The sequence below is a fragment of the Pinus tabuliformis genome, chromosome 4_2, assembly GCF_031772625.1.
Source record: "Pinus tabuliformis cultivar Carrire ecotype Pingquan chromosome 4_2, CPIR1, whole genome shotgun sequence".
In the NCBI taxonomy this organism is placed as follows: domain Eukaryota; kingdom Viridiplantae; phylum Streptophyta; class Pinopsida; order Pinales; family Pinaceae; genus Pinus; species Pinus tabuliformis.
The window spans coordinates 47,417,139-47,443,144 of NC_142304.1; positions in this window are offsets into that span (position 1 = coordinate 47,417,139).

The following is a 26,006-nucleotide window of genomic DNA, read 5'->3' on the forward strand; positions in this document are numbered from 1 at the left end:
TGCTTCATGTGGTTCTTCTTGTATGCTGGTTGCACTAATTTTTTTAACAGTTTCACGGGTATGGGCAACCGACTCTTGATTGATTCATGTTTCTTGTTCTAAAGGCAAAGGCTTCTCATCAGTGGGAGGGCAGCTATCATCATTGAACAATATAAAGGAATCCATATCAGAATGGATTGAGTAAATGGGAATGTTTTGGGGTTTTTCCTCACTACTTACCACATACTTCATCAGTGTTTCTCTATACAGTCTCTTTGGTTGCCCAAAGACTGAAATAGTGGCATAGGAGAGGTCTAGTTGGAGAGATCCTTGGGGTTTTTCTCCCCAAGATCTTGATAAGAGCATGCCATACTTTGGTGGAATGTCAGCAACCACCACGTCCATTAGGATCGTTTTGTTGGGAAATTGGACTAAAGACACACAAAGGTCTTTGATTAAGCCTAAACACTTGACCTGACTAGAATCAAATGAGAACAAGTCTTTGTAGGGTCTAGTGACATCAAGGTTTAGCTTCTCCATTATAGCTTTGGGCATTAGATTGTGTGAAGCACCTGAATCAAACATAGCATTGTGCAACACTTTATCATGAATGTGCAAACTGACATAAAAGCGTAGAACAGCTCCATGTCCTGATTTACCATTGACTTCAGGACCAAAAAGTAATTCAGGTTGATTATCTAAGACATTAACATCATCCCTGTTCTCTGGCATTTGCAGTGATCTTTTGATTTTCTATCTGTACACATCATGTTTGGCAAGCTCAGAGAGAGGAATAGATATCTTTAATTTACCGATTTCTGCTTCTAAATCAAAAGGTTTCTTTGACTGTGTTTTAGTATTGTGACTGGCAGATTTTCCCTTTTCAATTTATCTTCAGTGATCTTCTCTTGGTTATCAGTGATTTCTTGAGATTGTTCTATTTTGGGAAGGCTTTGAGGAGTGCTATTTACATTATCTTTTGAGGGAAAGGATACAAAAGGCTGGTTATTAGAGGGCTGCATGTCAGATACATCCTCTATGGTCACTTCTTTTAATTTTGGGTCTGTTTTATCAGCAGGTTCTGTGATAGCGGCCTTGTCCTTTACTTGCTTAGGCTGCTTGGCATCCTTTGGCTTGATGGGATCAGACACATCAATGGTTCTTGTTCTCAATTTGTATTGTTTATGGACTTCGTAGACAGCTGAATCATAGCCTTGTTTGAAGTCAAATGACTCTCCAAACATGGTCTAAAATTGATTTATATCATGGTCCTCTTGGTCTTCTTGGGTTAGAAATACTTGTTGTTCACTCTTCAAACCCATCAAGTTTATGTGAGTGTCCTGTATCTACTCACTAGATGTGGCTGCTTCAGTATAGTTTTCATGAAAAGGAGGTCTTATATCATGGTGAGGACTTTCCCTTCCAACGTTTGGGTTCTGATTTTTTCTAAAGTTAGGATTTATGATAGGATTGTTTTGTTGTCCTTCCTATGGGGCTTTTCTTTCAATAGTTCCCATTCTATTTTCAAAGTTGTCCATACCTTTGATGATTGTGTCCAATTTTTGCTCAAAGGCTGAAGGTTCATCTTTAAAAGTGGTTCTTCTCTCAGCTCTTGCTCTATTTCGCTTGGCAATCAGATTTGCCTCCAAACTAACAGCTACATTCTACATGTCTGCTAAGGTTTGAGGGGCTCTTTCCCTTAACTGATAAGCCATGTCTGAATCAAATCCAACAGGGAATTTGTATAAAGCAAGATCAGGCAGAGGTCTAAGGTTTTGTGGAATAGCATTGTAAACATTGTTAAACCTGGCACAATAGTCTAAGACAGCTTCTTGAGGGCCTCTTTTGATAGTGTCATACTCGGATAATATGTGCACAGGGTCCTTCTTCTTCTCCCATCTGTTAAGAAATGTTTGGTAAAGGGCCTCTGGGTCAGCTATGGAATTTGCAGGAAGAGCTCTAAACCAGGGCCTTACATCTCCTGTTAAACTTTGGACAAAAATCTTCATCCTTACACTATCATCATCTATTTCATAATTCTAAAAATAGTCCTGCATTTTTTTGGTATGTTGCAGGGTTGTGCTAGAACTAGTACCATCAAAATATGTGATTTTGGTTTGATAATCCTAAGGGATAGCCCTTGGATTTGTAGGTAACTGTAAAGGTGCATATCTGTTAGCCATATTTACAGGGATAAGTGGAACAACTAAATAGCTGTAATAACAGTGGTGGTAGTGGTAGTATGCGCGGTGAATGGAGGTGTGGAAAAGGTTCTTAGAGAGGTGGACGATGAACAAGGGGAAGTAGGGTTTGAACGAAACAAAACTTTAATAGAGGTTGGAAAACAGCTTGGCTGAACTGTTTCAGGACTAGAATCAACAAACTCTTCTTGTTTTTGTTTGCTAAGGTTTCTAGAGATTAAATTGGGATTTTCAAAAACAGCTGGTGGATTTGGGTCTGGATTTGACCTATTATTACGTGTTTTCTTCTTGGGAGCCAGCTTCTAACTTGTTTTTTGGAATTTTCTGAATAAGATCCCCAACGGAGTTGCCAATGATGTTATCACTCAGGTTGTCCCTTGGATCCTTAAGGGATATGGCCGAGGTAACCACAAACCAATCTTTGGGTTGCAGGTCCTAGCCTACCTACAGATAGAGAGGGCTCTCTCTTTAAAATTTAACTTTGTTTTGGTGTAATTTTAGGCTAGTTATGGTACACATGGATTTTGTTTTTGATTTTGGTGGGAAGGATGATGTTTTCAAGCAGAGTTGGGATGCATAGTGTGAGAAGTTCAAACCATTAGGCATGGAATCATGGATTAGGGCTTGTTGTTGCGTTTTCTTGGTCACAAGAGGAATACAGAGCAGGATAGCTACACATAGAACAATATCAAGCTGGAATAAAGATGGAATGAAGGTCAGAGATGAAAGGCAACTAATAATATTTCATTAGCTAACAGAGAGGGAAGGTGAATGAAAGTTTGTCCAGGAGCAGTCAAGAATTCCTAAATAACAGTCATATGTGAAAGAAACAGGGTAAACATGATCATTTAAGTATGCATATTCATAACCATTTCTGAAGAAAACATATAGAAATAACAAGAACTGAGCATAGAGTGCAGTCAAGCAAAGCCTAAGCTATTCTTCTTTCTTGCTATTTAGATGGTAACACAATGGTGGCATAAACATATATAAACTGTAAACAGAGGTAAGAAAACACTTATTGAGCCATGTAGTAGCACAGGAATTCCACAGTCACTCTTCAGCCATTAAATAACACAACAGACAGTTCTTCATCCAAAGCATTCCAGCAGTCTTTGATTATAGAGCTCTCAAAATATACAACGCAAGTCTAGAATGAGGATTATCAACCAACCAACCCTTTAAATAATGAATCAGGGTGGTTTATATAGAGAAAATATCCAAAAATATCTATTACAGTAGATCTTAAACACATCTGAGGGAAATGAGTTGTTTAACCTAATCTTGTCCTGAAATTAATGCAAGAAGATATCTATTTGAGCTGCGCTGGAGGCAGCTGCATCAAAATGAGTTAATATGGTGTCCTTGGTGGCTTGGTGCAGTGTTTCTGCAATAAATGTGCCTTTAATATTTTATCTGCACCTCTTAGGTAGTTCTGCTGCTTTTAGGTGACTTTAATGTGCACTAATCCCGATCTGATGAGCTTTGAATGGCCTTTACTGCTTCTTTGACATGGAGGGAGGCCTTTAATGTTCACCTGCTTTGATATTGCCGATCTGATACTCTTTGCCGTTTCACTGATACTCTTTAATTGAATCTGGGCTTTATCTTTCCTCTGATACTCTTTAACACTTGAATCGGGCCACTTTCTCTCCCTTGATATGCTTGAAACAGTCAAATCGCCCCTTTTCTGCCCTGTCAAGGAAAAAATAACTGCTGCAAATGCTTTTCGTGGCCTCTAGAATGCTATCGGCGCTGGCCGATTGAATATGAACATACAGGAAGAAATCCTGTCAAATAATGGCGGAGGAATACAACCTGATGACTGTGCTGGGCTGAGGCTGGCTTTTAATTTGCGTTTTTTGGGCCTACTGCCCTGGAGCTTTGCTGAGTCACTGCTTTGTTATCCTACTTTTGCTATGCATACTTGGCCGTTTTATAAAATTTCCGTAATCATATCTTGAGTCCCTCTGCCTGTTGTCCTTTCTTTAGTTCCTCTATTTCCAACGTTGCCTCTTGCAAATTTTTTGGTTTTGCAGGTAGCCGAGCAATAGGAAGCCCTCCATTTTGAGTAATTTTTCTTCACGATGGCCCTAATCGCGCATCGAAAACTACCTCTGTTTCTCGTTTTAGGCTTTCTTTGACGTGATTCTCGCCCTTTGCGCCTTTTCTGTGGTGCTGTCAGCATGATGTCATTGGTGGGTCCCGGGTACGACAGGGTGACGTGGTAGTGACATCAGCGGAAGACATGTGGCGGTTGACATGGCAATACGGCAGAGTGACGTGCCAGAGGACATGGTGGCAGGGTGGGGACGCTGACAGATGAGCTGGCGGTGACACAGAGCAGCAACGGGTTGATGCGGAGGTGACGTGAGCGGCGACGTGGCACTGACGTCAGGGGCAGAGAGACAAAAGGCGGTTTGTGGTTTTATCGAACCGCCTTCTGTACGGGGGCGGTATATGTTAGAGCTCTCCTGATGCAATAAAAGGCGGACACGCGTCCTTTGTACGACGGAAAAACCACTAGGCTATCGAAGGCTAACCGTCGGACGTCAGGGCAGCTCCGAAATCAGTGAGAGTCGTTGGATGGGGAGGGCCCGATCCGACGGTGGAGGAACTGTGAGCTGGCGGGATGTTAACATACGGGGTCATTATGACTCAGGGGCCCGCCTAAATATTAAATTAATATTGCGCAATGGGGGGTTTCGAACTTTGGTTAACGCAGAATTGTGGGTTTCTGCGCAAACATAGAAAAATAATTTAATGTCTAACAAAGCCTTTAGACACCAATTATATAAAACGAAAGGGGAGGGATAAATGGGAAAAATACAAGGGTGGAGGGGTAGGTATAGGCTATTAACCTAACCAGAGGTCAGTTTAATTCCAGGGTTAGGACGCTGATGGGTTCATAATAGTCCCAGATGGACTATTATTTCCCGAGACTGCAATATATGGCTATAGTGCCATGGGGTGGGAATATTTATTATTTTTTGGAATTTTAAATAATTTTTTGTATAATAGGGGATAAGGAAATGATATAGGGAGCTAGATAATAGAGTTAGGAGTTAATATGACCTTGTGAAGTGAAAGTGTAGGGGCATGAAGCTAAGTTTATGGAATGAAACTTAGACATAGGAAGTGAATGGAATGTGGAGAAAGGATTTTTACGCAAGAAATGTGGCTTCTTTTCATTGAAGAGAGTCACAGCTTGACTTGGTATTTTACGAAAATGAAGTGATAACAGGATTGGTTGGGCAGATCCCAAGGTCCTCAAGGGGATGTTAGTGAGTGATTTATGGGGGAATAGAAGGGGAATTAGACATTCTTCCAAAGTTCTGCCATCAAAATAATTGCTTTGACACTTTTGTCTTTGATGAGAGGAGCTTTGCTTTGATAAGACAAAACTGATCAAAACCTTGCTTTTGCAACCTCAAACTACCTACCCAGCCTAATACACCTAACAGTTTTTCTTCCTTTTGCATGGGTGCACTTGGACTTGCAGACCCTGATTATCCTCTTTTCTTTTGACTGCCCTCCTATCTAAATCTACCCTTATCTGTTCCAAGGGCCTAGGCTAAGCAGTTGGGCTCCTTCATTTCTCTACCTAGCTACTCATCTGCCAAGCTTAAGCTGTTTGGACAGATATTCATTCTCTATCTTCTAAAACAAGAAATTTAAACCTAGAGAAGCCAATATTAAGTTGTTTGGCTTTCCCTTAACTGTAAAACTCTTCAAAAATGGTATGATTCTTCAAAAATGGAAATTCTTGGAAATATGGAACCTTGCAACATGAAAAGATGACATATTTGGCATGTAAAACAGTCAATCATGAAATATGAAACCTATTGCAATAGGAGGCTAACACCTTATACCATTCTGAAACCAAGAATTTCTCATTGATTTGAACCAATTCTTCTTCCTTTTTAGACATTTCAGAGATTTCTACATTTAGATTTATGTCAAGACAGCCTAGATTTGACTGAGTCATTAGCTTTTCCAAGCCTTGACCCTTCATTAATTTGGTAGGTTTGATGTCAATATCATACTTTAGCAATTTTGTGATCCATTTGCCCCTTTTACCATCTAGATCTACTTGTGTTAGGATATCTTTTATTTCAGCAATTGGAACATATTCCACAATATGAGAATGTAGAACATATATTCTGAAATCTTTAATTTCTTTCACCAAGGAATAAGCTTGCTTTTCTAGAATGTTGTACTTCAGTTCAGCATTTGCTAATGTCCTACTAAAGAAAGAAATAGGCTATTCAGTACCTTGTTTTCCCTTTTGTAGCAAAACTCCAGCGATTATATTCTCAGAAGCAAATGTAAAAATAAGAAATTCCTTGGTAAAATCTGGGTTGATGAGTACCGGTGCTTGTGTAAATGCCTTCTTGATTTCCTAAAATATTTCTTTGCTTCAGTTGTCCACTTAAATTCACCTTCTTTCTTTAACATCCTTGTTATATCTTTGATTATCTCAGTAAAATTAGGAATGAAGCGCCTAACAAAGTTCACCTTTCCAAGAAAAGATTGGATCTCTTTCCTACTTCTTGGCAGATCTACCTCTTGAATTGCATTAACTCTATAAGGATCAATCCTCATTCCTTCTTCAGAAATAATATGACGAAGTAGCTTGCGTGATGTCAAAGCAAAGATACTTTTGGTAGGATTAAGAGAAATACCAAACCTTCTACATTTTAGCAGAATTCTTTCAAGGTGCTTCAAATGATCTTCCTCTTTCTTTGAAAAGGCTGTGATGTCATCAAGATGGTCAGAATAGAATTAAGAGTACATTTGATAAAAAGATCAAAGAAGATAGCTTTCAGATCCAAGATAAAGTGTTGAAATGGGAGGCCATAATTGAATAAAAAGGCAAGCATGGTAAGTTTGAGAATTTTTCGAAAGGTCCTTATCAGATTGCTGCTTTTCATGGAAACAACACTTACATTCTACAGGAAATTGATGGAGGATCATATGCTAGAGGACCTCTTAATGGCAGGTTCCTAAAGCATTATCATTGTTGAAGTACTACCAATTTCTCATGACATTGTATATATGCGTTTTATCAGCTTTTTGCTAATAATGAGAAGCTGAAACAGAAGGTTTAAGCCTAAGGTGAAGGCCCAAGAAGCTTAAAGGGGATGCTTGTCAAATAAATTTATGTTTGTCGTAAGTGGATGAAGCACTATAACTATGGGTTCTTAGTGTACCACAAGGGCACACTATCCCAAGTGGCACCACTGTTATCACTATAAAAAAAATTTGGACAACTTGTATGGCTCCAAAGTTGTAAGTCAGTCTTGGTCAAGTCATTTTGATTGTTTTTGTTTAAGGAGTCCAAAACATAGAGTAGAGTCTTTTTCCCATTGTCAAATGAGGTCAACAACCTTGTTTTAACTATCATTGGTCCCACATTGGTTCATAGGTGTCATGTGTCAAGACTGTTTTAAAGTTGGCATGCGCTATGAAATCAACTAGGAGTTTTCGTAGCGAAAACTCATAAAAACTCTATGTGCACTACGAAAATAGGGATTTCTAATTAGGAGATTTCATAACAGAAAACCCAGAATTTGCACTAGCTACCCTACGAAATCGGGGATTCATGCCAGATCTTGTCTAGCTGTCTAATCCATCAAAATCCGTTAATGTTTTATCACCATGTGTCAGTCCATGAACCTTGCTTATATCATGCAACCATTCATTCTCATCATTAGATTCGTTAGTGGTCTTGTTCACACTCTTTTCAAATTTCAAAAAGTAAGGTGAGATGAGTTAGTCTTGGTATTTCCTGTGTTCCTTTCATGCATAAAAAGACAATTGGCAAGCTTAGGGACGACATTCACCATAATTTTTTGAAAGCTTAAGCGAGGCAATTCTTCATTTCAAATTCAAGCGACATAGTGTTCAAACCAACACAGTGCAAGTTTATCTTCAAGTTTCCTTGCAGGAGTTTCATAGACATGTCTAAGGAAAGGAAAAATCATAGATCAAGACGGTGTCTTAGAGCTGAGCCTAAAGGTTTAGATGTTCTCATCAGAAACAAAGAGGTTGAACATGCATTCAAACAGGTGGGCTGTTGGAGATTCTGCAAAAAACTTTAGGGTGGTCACATTCAAGTAACCAAAGACTTTGCCTTCAGTTTCACCAATTTGAATTCAAGATTTGGAGTGCTAGAAATACCAATTTATCCTGAGGTTATATCTACAGTCACAGAGATACCCAGAGGCCAAGAAAGATGATTCAAGAATTTTAAATTTGAAATGGCACCCTGCGAAGAATTTTTGAAGCCATAATTCATAGGCTCGGACTTAACCAAATCAGTGCCTAGAAGCTATGTACAATATTCATATGCCAACTTGCTGACATGCATCCAAGGATATTTTACCTGTGAGGGGAGATACCATAAGGTGTAATCTTACCATTTTAAGCTCCTCTTACATTTCACTCAAAAAATATCTCTTGATTTAACTTTTTATCTATTTCGTAGCTTAGGAAAATGTCTGATAAGGTTCAATTGAAGAAAGAATCTTGTGAGACATCCCTGTTCCATCATGGGTTGATCGAGTTGATTGTTTTACATGAGCTTCAGAAGATTGGAAGAGGATGGCCTTCTTTCTTGTTTATGATAGGCTTTAAAACTGAAACAGGACTTAGTCCTAAGGCTAAGGAGATTTCTTCACCAGCAGTAAGTCATCAGGAGGAAACAAGATCAAGTAGATTTGTGAAATTGAAAGCCAGAAAGCAGGTGAAGGAGCCTATGACACCACTAGTAGTTCAAGACACTCCTCAACAGTCACAGAGGAAGAAGGTTCAGATCAATGAGGTGGTACAAGAGCAGTCTATTGATAAAACTGTCCAAGGAAGAGTAACAAGAAGTCAATTAGCCAAGGAAAAGGGGAATACTATGATTGTTGATGAAATGCTAGCTTCAAAGGGAAATTTGAATGATCTCCTCCAGGCTATCGACATAGAAGAGACTCCTTTGGTCCAAGAAGATCTACTTGAAGCAGGTAAGAACAAAACAAAAAGAGGTAAATCTTCTAAAAAGCTTCAATTTGATGACCAGGTCTCAGACTTTGTGTTCAAGCCAAGAAGACCTGTGACTAGAAATTTAAGAAGGTTACAAGAGGCAGAGCCAGAAGCAAGTGAGATAGGGGAGGTAGCAGAATTCCTTGAAGAACCTGTGGTTCCATAAGTACAATCTTCACTAGTGCACAAAGATGACAGAGGCAAGGCAGTTATCACTCATGAGGAAGAATGTAGCTTGGAGGAGGTAAAAAAGAAATTGGTTTCTGCCAATCTTGAGATTTCCCAACTCAAGGAAAGGGAAAGGAGACATGCAGTTGAAAGAACAAACTTCAAAAGAGTAAAAGCCAGTTGGGAAGATGGAAAAGCTCCAAGATATGAAGTAGTGGGCAGTCATGCTCAATATTTCTTTTGGACTGTCCCTACAATAAAGGAGGCAAAATATGTCAGAAGGGTCAATGAAAAATTAAGAACTAAAATCCGAATGATGAAAAGGCATATTGAATATTTGAAGATTCAACTGAATGAACCAGAAGAAAAGTCTTAGCATAAATGAACTTGACAGTAAGTGAAAAATTTTTGACACAATTTTGATGCGAAACTTACTTTTTGAAGATTGAAGATTATTTTTGGATGCACAATGTCAGTTTTGTTTGGCCTATTAGCACGTCGAAAAGCCATAAAAAAATCCTAAAAAAATGACAAAAATCTATGTTCTTGATTCACACAGTAGTTTCATAGCGCGCTACGAAACTGCTAAAGATGACATATAATGGACTGCTAGTTTTGTTTTTTTTTAATCAATTTTGAAATGAAAAGGGGAAGCATTATGAAAGAATATTGCTGCAGAAGACACTAAAGGGACACCTAAAAAGTTTTGAATATAAAGCAAAGGAAAATTCAAAGAATGAAAAGCATATAATAACTCCAAACTCTGAGCTACGAAAATAGCAGTCATTTCGTAGCTCAGACAAATTGTCATGCTTCAGGCAGCATCTAAGGGGCGTGTATTAGCATGAGTATATGAGCAGGACCTTTGGATAAATTCAAGGCATCACATGTTATTAAAGGGGATAATATGGTTAGCAGAATTCGAGGAACCACTTTGGAGACCAAAACAGAAAATACAGGGGCAGTTTTCCTAGTATCCAGGGACAATCAAAGAACAAGCAATCAAAGGCCAACATGAAGTTTAAAGTCATCACTTAAGCCAAAGATGAAGAGGGAGAGATGTCAAAGAATGAGTTTATTTTCATAGTTAAGGTTGTTGCCAGCATAAATAAGGAGTTCTACTCCTAGTAATATTAGGTCTCTAGGACTATTAGTTTACAGTCAGTTGTAATTAATAGTTTGTTTAAAGATCAGTAGGTGTTAGGTCTAGAGAAATTTGAATTCCCCTCTTGATGGAGGAAGGAATCCAAGCTTGTAATGAAACTCTATATATGACAAGAGATTTAATGCACCATGGGTTGGAAATTTTTGTGAAAAAAAAACGCTCATATTGTGTCATTGTAGAAGACTATGTTTTTATGAATATAGAGTTTGGCTCCACTTCTTAGGATTCAGAAGAGAGTTCAATGTTTGATTGTCTTATGGTTGTCTTCATTTCCTCACTTAAAGTGGTATGAATGTATGTTACTTAGAACTCATGGTTATGCTCTAACTTCCTTCATGCATTTGTAGACTGTGTTTCCTACATGTTCTCCTGTGTTAACTGATATATTGAACTCTTGATGCGCTGACTTCCATGTTAAGCTAATATTGTTGTCATATTAAACATTTTCTAACTCCACAAGCCCAATGGATGTTTATTGACTATGTTTCAACCATTCACACTCCTTCATTTGTTTTATAGAATTATCCGTCTAATCATTAATTGAAATATTTAACCCAGTGAGAGAGCCCTCTCAGGTTGAGGAGGCTAAGCCTTAGCCAAAAGTTTGGTTTGAAATAGTTACTCAAAGTCTTCCTGATCAGCAGCCTATCATGGTCAAGTTTGTGATAACACAGTCCATGACTCTAAAAGTGATGATGGTGTGGATTGTATCTATAATATAACAATAGGAGATCATGACTGGGTAAATCCCATTGCGGATGGGTAGATTACATGGGAACGCGAGAGCTCCTACACTTTGGATTCTGACGAAGAAATAGAATAATGGAAAAATCGGTTACATGAAGCAACTACGCTGAATTTCAATATGATGACTAGGTCCCTGTGCTGCACGTCATGATAGGTAAGAAATATACCTAATGATGATGGACTGAATGGGGTCGATGTATTTTTGGATGCGTTTGAAAGAGAGGTGTCAGAAAAAAAATTCTTTCAATCCTTGGACTGGGTACTGCGCAATACACCCGCAATATGGTGGCATGCACACAAGGGGAGTTTTGATGATTGGCGCAAATGTAGGAAAATGATGCAGACATGATTTGGGAAGCCTAAGATGCGACTGATAGACCAGTATGATGGGAAGAATGATCTGCACACACATCTGGCCAAGTGGACACAGGCTTATGGAGAAAATCCACAACCTTAGTGGGTTCACCTATTCTGTCACACCCTGGATGTTTTCCCAATGAACTGGTATGTAGAAATAGAGCTTCACCATGGGACAAGTGAATGGGATATCCTACGCGAAGGGTTCATGATGACATTTATTTTTGAGGATGGGTTTGACTGTATTGAGGAAGCATTACAAGAGGAGAAAGCAGCCATCTTTAGGATCCCATAGGATCCTTCAGACCTGACGCAACCTGAATGGGCTACTCAGCTGAGTTGCACGCTGGAATGCTATAATGTAATTGCTGAAGAAGAGAATGAAGATATGTAGAAAATTAACATTCCAGAGATGGAAGGCCACTGTTAGGTTCAAGGACCACAAATTGAGAACCCTGATATAACCGTGCCAGTGAGGACTAGACAGGTGAACATTGGTACGAAGGCAGAGCCCAAATTCACAAAAATTGTAGACTATTGAGACGATGCGACGGTGGATAAGGTCACTAAATTACTCCATGAATATCAAGAATTATTCCTGACCAAGTTTACGGATTTGAAAGGAATAATCAGAGATTTAGGATTAATGAGGATCATGTTAAAAACTTACATGAAGCTAGTTAAGCAGAGGATGTAGCACTTAAATCCGAAATACAAGGAGAAGGTCTGTGTAGAACTAGACAAAATGCTTGCAGCAGACATCATTGAGCCTATGGAAGAATCTTATTGGGTAAGCCCTATGGTGGTGCAAGAGAAGAAGTAGAAGGACGAGATAAGGATATGCTTGGATCTCAAAAAATTGAATGACGCTTGTGTGCATGATCCATTCCCAACTCCGTTCACGGATGAAGTGTTGGATAATGTAGGTGGTCAGGAATCATATTCTTTCACTGATGGGTTCTCAGGGTACCACCAGATCAAAATTGTGCTAGAGGATAGGAGCAAGACAACCTTCGTGACTAAGTGGGGTTGCTTTCAATATACTATCATGCCGTCTGGATTGAAGAATGAGCCAACCATATTTTCGCGCGTGGTTGTTGCGGCATTTAAGGAATATATTCATAAGTTATTGGAGGTCTATTTTGATTATTGGACTGTATTTGGTCTGGTTAAGTTCCATGTAGCAATCTTGCGCTTGATGTTGGATACTTATCAAAGATACAAAATTGGACTCAACCTCAATAAGTGTCTGTTTCTTGTTCCTTTTTGGAACCTATTGGGACATGTGGTTTGTAGACAAGGGCTGAAGGTAGACCCTGTGAAGGTCACAGTGATTTTAAACTTGGAAGCGCCGAGAAGTGTTAAACAATTGCGCGCTACTCTGGGACATATGGGATATTACAAAAAGTTTATCAAAGGCTATGCCCAGATCATCGCGCCGATGGAAAATTTTGAAGAAGGATGTCACGTTTTGGTGGAATGATGACTATAAGAAAAGCCTGGATATATTGAAAGAAAAGATGGTTATTGTACTGATTCTTGTCTTCCTGAACTGGAAGAAAGAGTTTCATGTCCATGTTGATGCATCGTGTATAGTGCTGGGGGCAGTACACACGCAGGACGGCTGAGAGGGCTTGGATCACCGTATCGCATTCGCAAGTCGTAGATTATCCAAAGAAGAGAAGAAATATTCCACCACTGAGCATGAGGGGCTAGCTATGGTATATGCACTCCATAAGTATTGACACTACTTACTAGGATGCCACTTTAAGATGTACATAATCAATCTGCACTAAAGTACTTGGTCAATAAGCTTGTGTTGGGGGGGCACATCTGCAGATGGCTTTTATTACTACAATAACACGATTTTGAAGTTGTTGTGAAGCCTGGACAATTGAACGTGGGACGAGATCACCTGTCATGCATCGATATAGGAGAGGAACCTACTAGTTTGGAGGAACCTGTCATGCACGTAGCGGATGGATGTTTTGAAGATATTATACATTTTCTAACAATTGGAACTGCTTCGGAAGGATACTCTGTCCAGCAAAAGAAGGAATTACTGGTGTGCACGGAAGATTTCTCTATCATTGCTAGGAATATATACAAGATGGGGAATGATGAAATATTGCAAAGGTATGTACCTGAATTTGAACGAAGAAGCATCCTCGCAGAAACTCATGGGGATGTCATGGGAAGAAATTATGTAGGGAGAGAAACCGCGTAGAAGATTCTATGCGCAGGGTTGTGGTGGCCAAACCTTCATCGGGATTCAAAAGAATATTGCAAAGTGTGCGACGTATGTCAGAGAGCATGTAGGCCATCATGGAGGGACGAGATGCCTTTGAATCCACAAATGATGTTGCAACCTTTTGAAAAGTGGGCAACAGATTTTGTAGGACTAATTCAGCCTCAAAGGAAGATAAATGCGAGGTATATTATCACTGCGATAAATTATTTGACTTGTTGGGAAGAAGCACAGCTGGTGAAGGATTGCATGGGCACGACTGCCGTGAAGTTTTTGTTTGAACATGTACTGACACGATTTGGATATACAAAGATCTTGATGAGTGATCGGGGTACGCAATTTCTAAATGAAACAATTAGCGCACTGACAGAAGAATTTTAGGTGTATCATCAAAAGAGCACACCTTATCACCCATAGGATAATGAGACAGTGGAAGCATTCAGGAAAGTACTGAGACCATGCTGACTAAGGTATGCAATGTGCAGCGAAGAGATTGGGATCTACGGATACCTGTAGTATTATGGGCTTATCGAACGACATGCAAGAAGCAGACGAGATAGACACCTTTTATGCTTGTCTATGGAGTGGAAGGCGTAATGCCTATGGAATACATCGTGCCTAGTCTATGCATAGAAGTGCTCATAGGTATGACGGATTGTGAAGCCTTGGAGGAGAGGCTCGCACAGTTGGATGAGCTCGAAGAAGAGAGATTTTTAGTTGGATTTCACCAGCAAGTCCAAAAGCAGTGCGAAAAGGCATGGCATGATCGACATATTAAGCTACGCACCTTTAAGGTGAATGATTTGATGCTGTTGTATGATAGTAAGTTTGATAAATTTCCAGGGAAAATCAGAATGAAATGGCTGGGGCCATATGTCATTAAGGAGATTACCGAGGGTGGCGTGGTCCAACTCGTTAAGTTGAATGGATATCCCTTCCTAGGAAAAGTGAATGGAAGTCATCTCAAGCCACACATAGGTGGCCCATCCATCTCACTAGCCGATAGAAGCATAGTCTTAGCGCTCCAGGCAGCTAAAAGGGGGCGCGGGACTATAAACTACACTGCTCTGGAGCTACGTGATGTTAGGAATGAGCGAAGTAGTGAAGTGTCACAGGGTTCACGACAACATGAAGACATCTACACTGGCACGTAGGTCTAACAATAAGTGACCATTAAAGTCAGTATTCATGATTTGACGATTGGTTTCAGGCCAAATGGAGCGGGTGGCAGGCATTTAAGGCGATATTTATGGGCTAGATTCTTGAAAATCTACCTAATCTATCATTAATGGACCGAATGTGGGGGGAATGGTCGAATTCAAATTAAAAAGGCACTATAAATTACAAGTGGTTTTCTAGCAAAAAACACTTGGCAATTTGAGAACTGAGTTGTTGCGTGCTCAAGTGTTCATGAATTGAGACTTATTCAAGACTCTGAAAGTGAATTCATTATTTGAGAAACTACCTAAGGCACTGAAAAAACTATGGAGTAGCGCTATGTCAGCACCCGAAGAAGCCATGGACATAGGAGTAGTGACAACCGAGGAGGCCACACAGGAAATTGTGGAAGTGGAAGCCCTAGAGAGTGCCAGAATAATCGTTGAGGTCCCTAAATCACCGGGAACACTGAGAACTAAGAAGGATAAGAAAACCATGATACCAGTGCGTGTCTTGACCAAAAATCCTCTAAGGACCAAGCTCACATTGTAGGAAAAGGGGAAGGCCATTAATCTGGAGGCCGATCAGGAGGAAGCGTTTGAAGAAATCCTGGTTGATGAGGAGGATGTAGACATGGATGTTGAAACCTAGGGTGCGGACCTTATGACACGATTACCTGAATATGTTGCACTGCAAAAGGGTAAAGCAAAGGTTCCAAAGGGTATAGAAGAGAGAAAAATCTCTTTTCAAACTCCCCTAATCCCAGACAATATTGTGTTTGAGGGACCACACTTAGGGTGGGTCCCTGCGTTGAAATTTGAAGATTGGGACCTCGTAGACCATGAGAAATTCCCTCATTTAACGACTACGAAGCGAATGTGCCAAAAGATAGATGCACTGGCTGGAATGATTGAATCATAGCCATGGAAATGGCTTAGAGGTGTTGAGAAAGCAGGGTTACTAAACCTGCTCTGGGTTCCGCATTACCATCGTGCCCCAGTGACCGTTTTTGTCATCAAGGAGCTGCTCTTCTTGGTGCATGATGGGTGCTTGTGGTTGGAGGAGCTCATCCCCATCACAGACCATTTGATTCACTGGATTACATGACTCCCTTGCTCATGGGAGGATTCAAAAAAAAAATTAGAGGGAAAGGGTGGCGAGTTGGCCCTCTCGGAGGCAATGAAAAAGAAGTTTAAGTTGGAGAAGAAGAAAAGAGGGTATGCCATCTACAACATCAACAACCCTGCAATCAATTTTGTGACACAGATATTGGCAGGGAAGGTGATACAGAAGTGCCACGCGGATGAGGTGCCCGTGCTAGTGGTTGCACTAGTGGTGCAATGCATAGAAGGGGTCCATTTTAACTAGGTGAAATATCTATGTGGTGAGTTACTTGTGAATTGCCGTGAGGCACAAGAGCAGGGAAAAATGTTTCATTACGCATGGCTCTTGTTGTCGATCGTATTGGTGGCATGGGAGATGCCCGAAGATAGCCAGTTCCCTTCGATCGCACCAGACCTTTTAGAGGCAGCGAAGTACGCTTCGTTGTGGGTGACCAAGGATGCACAACGGATCAGAGAAAGCAAGATATTTTGGGTGCTAATGGAGATGAACATTCGGATGGGGATAAATCACAAGCCACGGTTATCGCCCACAGTCTACAACAGTTTGTAGAACTTTGCGGAGTTCAAAGCCAAATTCCACCATGTCTTCATCAGGGCACAGAAGGACCCTACAAAGACGTGGCATGATTTACTGTATTTGGCAACTCATGATGTGATATTCGCAGTCCTTGAGTCTAGGCTGTCAGAGTGGTGCACTCTAGCTAACTCTGGAGTGGAAGCAGAGAAGTCCACCACGCAGTGCAAGAATGAAGATACAAAAATTCGGATGGTGTAGCTGGCAGAAAAGCACAAGAAATAAGAACCAGTGACTAAGGATCAAGCAGCACATGATGTTATGGCGTTAGCAGAGTAGCAGAAAATAGCAGACGAAGAGCGTGAAGGACATAAGTCACCGTCGCCTGAACTAGAGATAGACACAGAATAAGGTGGCAGAGACCAGTAGATGACGTCCACCCGTCTCAAACATCTGTGACCATGAGAGTAGGTAGGGCCACGAAAGAAAACAAAGGCCTCGAAGACATCTTTAGACCTTATCACCCTCACTTAAGGGGATTTGCAAGATATCGGTGAAACGGTGAGGGATGTCACCGCGAAGGCTATTGGGCCTCAAAATAGTCCCTATTTTCACTCCATTATTCACCAATATTTTTACATTTTACCTTCATGTCACCTCCATTCCACCTCCATATCATTATATTTACCTCATTATTGGGTTCTAACAATGCTTTTCCAAAGTTTATTAATTCTTAACATTTTTAAGTGAATTTATGGCTAAAACTTATAAAATAATATGCATAAACTTATACCTAACAATTAGCATGAGTTTGTTGACATGTGTAGGCACAAAGGAAGCTTCCAGGGCATCTTTATGTGGCCTTGAATTATCAAATTCGAATTTGATAAGATAAGCTTCATGGAGAAGATCATGGACCTCATGGAGGAGATCATGGAGGATAGGGTTATGTGTCATCATTGGTTGAGAAATATGTGGGTCAAAGGAGAGAATAGTGGGTCTACATTTATGAGGTTGTTATCATAGTTTTTGTATAAATAGGAGCACCTCCTCCATTCCAAAGAGGAGGACTCTTAGAGCATTGTATCCAATTGATGATGGAATAGAATAAAGCTTCATTTTGCATATATTTCTATTATGTAGTTATAGATATAAGTTTTACATATATTTCCATTATGTAGTTTTAGATTTAATTTTCCTTAATGTAGTATATGGAATAATTTGTCTTGTTCTTAAGAGAATTGAGCTCACTCTAAAAGGATGAGAGAAACATGTTATTTCATATTAGATCTTATTTCATTTATTTGTCTAGATGTTTGAGGATTTGTTTGTGATTGATGAATGAGTTTTAAATTAGAATGTAATCAGCATATGAGAGGACAACTAAGGGTCTAAGTTAGGCTCTCTCTCTCTATTTGATTTGTATGATAATTGGAATTCATTCTTTTGCTTTTATGTTTCAAGTATCATATGAGGAGATACCAAGAGTCTAAGTGAGGCTCTCTCTCCAATGATTTATATGGTAATTGAAATTCATTCTTTTGTGTTTATGTTTCAAAGTTATTTCATTTCTTATGCTTATGAATGAATCCTAGTTTAGTTTGGATTAGTACATGAGAGGACAATCAAGAGACTAAGTTAGTCTCTCTCTCTACTTGAATCTAAACAATAACTAAGTTCATTCTCTTGTTTTCATTTCAAGGTTTTAGTTTTATGTAACTAATGATTTCTTTATGACACTGTAGGGAAGGACAACCAGGACCTCCTAAGTTAGGAGCCTCTTCCCTTGCATATTATATTGAATCATAAAATAATTTAGTTAGTGGCCTACTCCTGCATATATATTGTGCTGGCACCATCACAAGCTTACGAGTTTCCCCTGCAACGGCGCCAAAATGTTGGGCAATTTTTTTCCATAATAGAATGAATTATATAACCCAGAAATCGTTTGCTTAAATTCCTAACTGTCTAAGAGTAAATCGTGGTTCTTCGAGACCCTATTTTAGTAATTGCGTGAATAAAAACGGTTTTTTTATTCATTGTGCATTTCTACTCTGCCATTGTCGTCTTTGCGCCCGCCTTTTCCCTCTCCGAGGACACCTTATGGTTCGTCCAAGGAGGCCAAGAAAGCCATTCTGAAAAAGAATCGGAAGCTTTAAATATTTCTTTGTTAAATGAGGCCTTGAATGTAGACCTTTCACAGCCCTTGAGGAAAATACAGAAAAAAACGAAGGAGACAGTTATTGTCAAGGGGATTTCATCGAGGGGCCTCAGATTCAAACCTCTGGAGAATTTACAGCGTATTCTTTGAAAGAATCTGACGATCAAGACGCTGAACAGAATATCACTTCTGAGAGGGACAAAAATTATACAAATGCGCATTGTGATCAATCTGTCGAAGAAGGGAACAATAAAGAAGAGGCCGAAGCATCCGATGCAGACAATGAATAGGGCAGCTTGCCTACCACATCTTCTGAGCGTGGAAACTGGATTATGAGAATTCTAGAGTTGAGATCATTTTGGAAAGATCGGAGGAAGTCCAGTTCTGTGGCAGCTATAGAACAATGTGATTCACAGAAGCAAAAACAGGGATCTTCTTGCGAAGACTTGGAATCTTCGAATAATTCTTGTGGGTGTTGTTATGCAGATGACAACACTTTAAGTCCGCCTATGTTCTTTCTGCATTTTCTCCGCTTCCCGCTGCATTTCACACATTTTCCTCTCTTCTTCTTTGGGTTTTTCACGATCTTGTTTCTCCCTCTCTTTCCGCATTTGCTCCTCCATCTTCCGCTTCATAATTTCCTATCTTTCTAGCTCCTTTCTAAACCGTTTTGCATGAGCTTCCACCTCCTTCGCTATCCTTGCATCCTCTACTGAATGATCTCGGTGTATTGAAGGGGTTGTTATATGTGATTTCGATTGGCGGTTCCTACAATAAAAGCTGATGATTAATCACAAATTCTGATGCATTTACTACAAACTGTGGGTTTGATACATGTGTTAATATAAACATTGCCGCCATGGTTACATATTTTGATAATGTTAAGAGTATTTACACCACTCAAAACTTAAATGGATTATGCCAAAAGTGCGGAGGTTTCATCATGTCGATAGACATGTCACGAAGGTCATGTTGATGGTTACGAAATGCATGAATGTGCATTCATAAACTCCATCAATGTGCATTTGTTACGTGGCTAGTCCCCCGAAACTTATTATTGTGCCACTTTTTATTGTGCGTTTTGTATTTTTTTAGCTTTATTTTGTTATTGTATTTATTTGTTTTGATTTCCACATATATAATTTCTTCATGTTTGTTGTAATTTCTTAATTTTTGTTATTATAATTAATATATTAACTGTATTAATATATTAATATATTATTATAATTAATATATTAATTGTATTAATATATTATTATAATTGTATATTGTTGTTATTTATATTTTTAAATTCGTTGTATATATTAATATTTGTTAATTGTAATTTGTTATATTTTTAATTATAAGTTGTTGTATATGTCTGTTAATTATTTTATTTAATTAATGTTTGTTATAAAAATTGTATTAATATATTAATTATATTAATATATTAATATCTTTTATAATTGCATTAATTAATATAGATATAATTTGTTATGTTGGTAATGTATTTTATTATTATGTTATATGATTGTTTTAATATATTAGGTTAACGTTGTAATGTTATGATTGTTAAAAAATAAAAAAAAAATAAAAAAAATATGTTAAGTGTTTTGTGATTGTTTTTGGCATAAAACAAAATTTTGGGGGCATGAAAATTGAGAGAATCATGAAAATTACAGGAATTGATTGAAAGTGCAACAGTTGGTACAAGGGCAAAATTAGAAGAAAAAAAAACAAAAACTTTTCACAAAATTCACGCAGGCTTGAAAATAAAGAATGGAACATTTGGAAGCATAATTTAAAAGAACATTTGGTGGATTATTTAAATGTTGACTAACTTGTTTAGAGTTGGCAAATTGATATTGTTGTATGCTATTATAACATACTAATCTGCAGGACACAACAAATCTATGATGCCAAACTTTTCGCCATGCACAAAGTCAGCTGACACAAACAGGGAATATTACTCTTCATGGTTATTTTCACAAATGGATTGATATTAATATCATGATTAAGTCAATTTTAACACTTTGTTTGTCCTTAACTTGTTTTATTTGGTATAAAATTTTTGCGTAAGAAACATGAAGCAAATGGCCATTTCTTCATGAGCACACTTATGTTTTCTTTGTACCAAGTTTTTTACAGGTTACAGGATAATCAAGTGATCATAAGGAGATTACATTATGTGCACAATTGGTCTTCCAAAGACTAAGTCATGACATATTCTAAAGACAAATCCAACTCTACAACCACTCCTTTGCAACTCCCTTTTTGCAAAACATTTTCCACCAATTGTCAATCCATAAAAGCATCCCATTTCCATATCCATTTTTCACAGCAAGAGTTCTTATTCATCCACCATGCATTTCCTTATATTCATTTCTTACAAGCTTATTGCCATTTCCATTATCTTCACCATTCCCCTTCATTTCCACTAATAAAAATCTGCTTGAGTCAAAGTCCTAGAGTCTATGTATCATTAAAAAAAACACCTAGAGGCTTGCATGCCTTAATGGCAAGTACTCTTGCCAATGAACAATGGGAGTACATTAATATCCCTTGTTCGTTGGATCTTGTAGGTGACTCGACTACGACAAATTTATTCGTACCTACAAAGATGTGTTAGGCATCCTGACTCCCATTGGAATCAATGGTGGGAGCTCTTGTGTTGGCTAGGGGCATTCATTAACGGCCACTAAGTCAACAACTTCTTGCTATGTTCGACATCGACACATTTAATCACATAGTAAGATTTGTGCCATCGAGCGTTGAAGACTTGAAGACCCATATTTTGTAGCAGATGAAGCCAATTTCCATTCATTGTATTTCCATTCATTGTATACATTGTATTTCACTTGAGGACAAGTCAATAAATAAGGTTGGGAGGGAAATGTAACTTATATATTTTATATACCTTCCAAGCCTTATAGATTTTCAGCCATATTTAGCAGACTCATCATATTCATCATCCAGCAGCAGATACGACTTTCAGCCATGTTCAGCAGACTCCTCGGATTCATCATCTAGTAGCAGAGGATCCAGCAGCCGATACGACAACACAGACCCATCTTTCATCCACAACTTGAAGAAGAAGCTTCAGATCAGAATTGTGGCAGCTGCATATGCATGATTCATGCATGATTTTCCCAACCAAGTAAAGAGGACTATGAACAACAGTCTTTGCTGCCACACGTGCACAATTCTCATCCATTTTTGGAAGGGTAAGTTAAGGTATGATATTTTCTAACTTTTAACCATTAAATTCCTTGAAAAGTTAGAATAATAATTTTTGGAAAAACTTCACTTCCTTTTTCCTTGCTTTCCCCATTTCACATAATTGCCCAAATCATCTGTTTAAGGGGAAGGATACATCCACATTCATATATCACATTCATATAACATCCACATTCATATATCACATTCTTAACCCCACTTACCTTCAAGCTATATTCACTATTACATGAGCATACAAATGGCTTTGTCAAAAGTATTTAAAAGTTAATTGGATGCCAACAGAATCATGGTTGTTACACAAGAACCAACCATGATGCATTCCAACAAAATGCCAATGGAATCATGGTTGTTACACAAGAACCAACCACGATGCATTCCAACAAACATACTCTGCAATAAAAATCACATTATCAATATGCAAAGATCATACATTGAATGCAACAAACAAAATATGGTTGAAACACAAGAACCAACCAAGTTGTAATTCATCAAAATAATGCTTTGCAAAAGTTATGTAAATGATATCATGAGTTTAAGCCAAAGCTCAAAAAGTAATGTAATAGATTGCATGACATGCAATACCATAGATTGCATGAGGACATGCAATATCTTGAGTTTGGGAGAGATGTTGGGCCTCAAAATAGTCCCTATTTTCACTCCATTATTCACCAATATTTTCACATTTTACCTTCATGTCACCTCCATTCCACCTCCATATCATTACATTTACCTCATTATTGGGTTCTAACAATGCTTTTCCAAAATTTATTAATTCTTAACATTTTTAAGTGAATTTATGGCTAAAACTTATAAAATAATATGCTTAAACTTATACCTAACAATTAGCATGAGTTTGTTGACATGTGTAGGCACAAAGGAAGCTTCCAGGGCATCTTTATGTGGCCTTGAATGATCAAATTCGAATTTGATAAGATAAGCTTCATGGAGAAGATCATGGACCTCATGGAGGAGATCATGGAGGATAGGGTTATGTGTCATCATTGGTTGAGAAATATGTGGGTCAAAGGAGAGAATAGTGGGTCTACATTTATGAGGTTGTTATCATAGTTTTTGTATAAATAGGAGCACCTCCTCCATTCCAAAGAGGAGGACTCTTAGAGCATTGTATCCAATTGATGATGGAATAGAATAAAGCTTCATTTTGCATATATTTCTATTATGTAGTTATAGATATAAGTTTTACATATATTTCCATTATGTAGTTTTAGATTTAATTTTCCTTAATGTAGTATATGGAATAATTTGTCTTGTTCTTAAGAGAATTGAGCTCACTCTAAAAGGATGAGAGAAACATGTTATTTCATATTAGATCTTATTTCATTTATTTGTCTAGATGTTTGAGGATTTGTTTGTGATTGATGAATGAGTTTTAAATTAGAATGTAATCAGCATATGAGAGGACAACTAAGGGTCTAAGTTAGGCTCTCTCTCTCTATTTGATTTGTATGATAATTGGAATTCATTCTTTTGCTTTTATGTTTCAAGTATCATATGAGGAGATACCAAGAGTCTAAGTGAGGCTCTCTCTCCAATGATTTATATGGTAATTGAAATTCATTCTTTTGTGTTTATGTTTCAAAGTTATCTCATTTCTTATGCTTATGAATGAATCCTAGTTTAGTTTGGATTAGTACATGAGAGGACAATCAAGAGACTAAGTTAGTCTCTCTCTCTACTTGAATCTAAACAATAACTAAGTTCATTCTCTTGTTTTCATTTCAAGGTTTTAGTTTTATGTAACTAATGATTTCTTTATGATACTTTAGGGAAGGACAACCAGGACCTCCTAAGTTAGGAGCCTCTTCCCTTGCATATTATATTGAATCATAAAATAATTTAGTTAGTTGCCTACTCCTACATATATATTGTGCTGGCACCATCACAAGCTTACGAGTTTCCCTGGTCGATAATTTATGCAGCAATTTAAGTCCAATAAATTGCCCAACAAAGGCCCTCTAGCAGTTTGAGGAACAACACTAGTTGGTATTAGGGGCTCTCTAGGCAGAAATACATGAGTTGCAGGTGCACACTCCATAGGCTGGCATAGTGTCCAACAACCTCATAGTCGGCACTTTAGTTACTGAGGAAATGTTGCGTACGAGGGTTACCAATACAATAGTGCTACGAGATGGGGCACTTAATATAGAAAACGAAGCCAACAAACCCATGTTGAGTAGTTTGAAAGGGGCAAGGTTGAACATGGTTGTGCTCCGCTGGGAGACTCTCTATCTCTTGGAGGATGGAGTCACCACAGAACTTAGGGCCATGGAGAGTCACGCTCTACAGGTAATGAGAGAGTAATACATCAACATTCAGCAGTTGAGCCTGCAGTACAATGAGGGAGTGGAGCAAAACAAATAGATAATGTAGGTTGTGGAGGAAGCCTGTGATATTGTCTCGGAGTTGGCCATCCAAGTAGAGGAACCGATGGAGGCGTGCGTCCATAAGTTAGCCACAGGGGTGCATGACGCAAGAGCAGAAATGGCTAGGGTTCAGCTAGAGATGAACCTTCAGATAGAATAACTATAGTTGAAGGCTTAGCCCTCAACTCTGTCGGAGGTCTAAGAACAGCATACCAACGTGGTCACAACAGTAATGGTGACGATTAACAGTGTAGTGACAGATTGCATGAAGATGTTCGAGCAATCATTCGAGGTCCTAACCACCCTGCAAGAGGACCCAAACATACATCGCCTAGAGACAGAGGTGAGTGAGCTGCAACAAAAATACGATGAGGTAAAAGGGACTGCATAGGTAGTTACCCTTACAAAGAGGCTTGCAAGGATGCAACAGGAAAAGGTGCTCAAGGAACAGGTGGATGTCGATCAGCATAAAGAGGCGGTCTTGAAAGCATGCGTAAAACCATGCATTGACGAGGCTTATAAAATTACAGCCTCCATTGAAGCAAAGCTCACACAGTTGCAAGCAACTCAGGAGTGGATTCATGGTAGTAGTTCAAAAACAGTGGTCACCAAACAACATGTGGAGGAATTCCAGCAGGCATCTGCTCAATGCGCTTTCAAACTTGCAGCGATCCAAATAGAGCTGGGAGGTCTTCGCGCTAAGATCTCTGCCCCTACAGAGTGACTCAAGGGCGAGTCACAATGTTTTTGTTGGGACCCTGCTGGGCGTGGGATCCCCCAAGGACAGTTTTGGGGCTTAGAGCCCAGATTTTGGTCCAATTTTGTAATTGCAATGTAAAGACTCCACATTTTGTGGGTGTGGAGCGCGTAGTTGTTAAAAGAGTCATACGATTGTTCGCTCTTGTTTTGATAATGTAATGTTGGCTATAGAAGATCTAGCCATGGTTCGTAGACCATGGAATTGTATAAATATAGCAAAGCTCTAAGTAGTAAAGGGAAACTAAGATCAAATAATGAAGATGTATGTCAGATAGCTCTAAAGTGTAAGTCTATGTTTTGGGTTGTAGCATAGGTAGAGGTTCTGCAGCTGAGTGTGCAAAGGCCTAGTAGTTTGCAACTGAGTGCACAAGTGAGTTGAGTCTGTAATCATATGGAAGTAATAATAAAGAGATTTTTTCTATCATTTCTAAGTATTTATTTCCTATTTATGCATCTATTATACCGGGTATGAAATTCACTTCTAATGACTATATGATGCGCGAATGTGTATAATTGTATTGGTTAAGTGAACACAAGTAAGAACGTTTGTTTACTCGAAGCTAACCAAGTTCTATTAATAAGATAAGTAAGATACTTAGCGTAGCTTGGGGGAATATCACAGTTACTGCCATAGTAGCGTGAAAGGACTTTAGGCCCTAGTTATGACTACATGAAAGTCGATTGTAATAATACTGAAGGGTGGAACTTGTGCGAAGCCAGGTATAGTTGGAATAAACCAACATCACAACCATATCAAGGGTGCGTAAACTTGGTTATAGCATCCGCCCATACT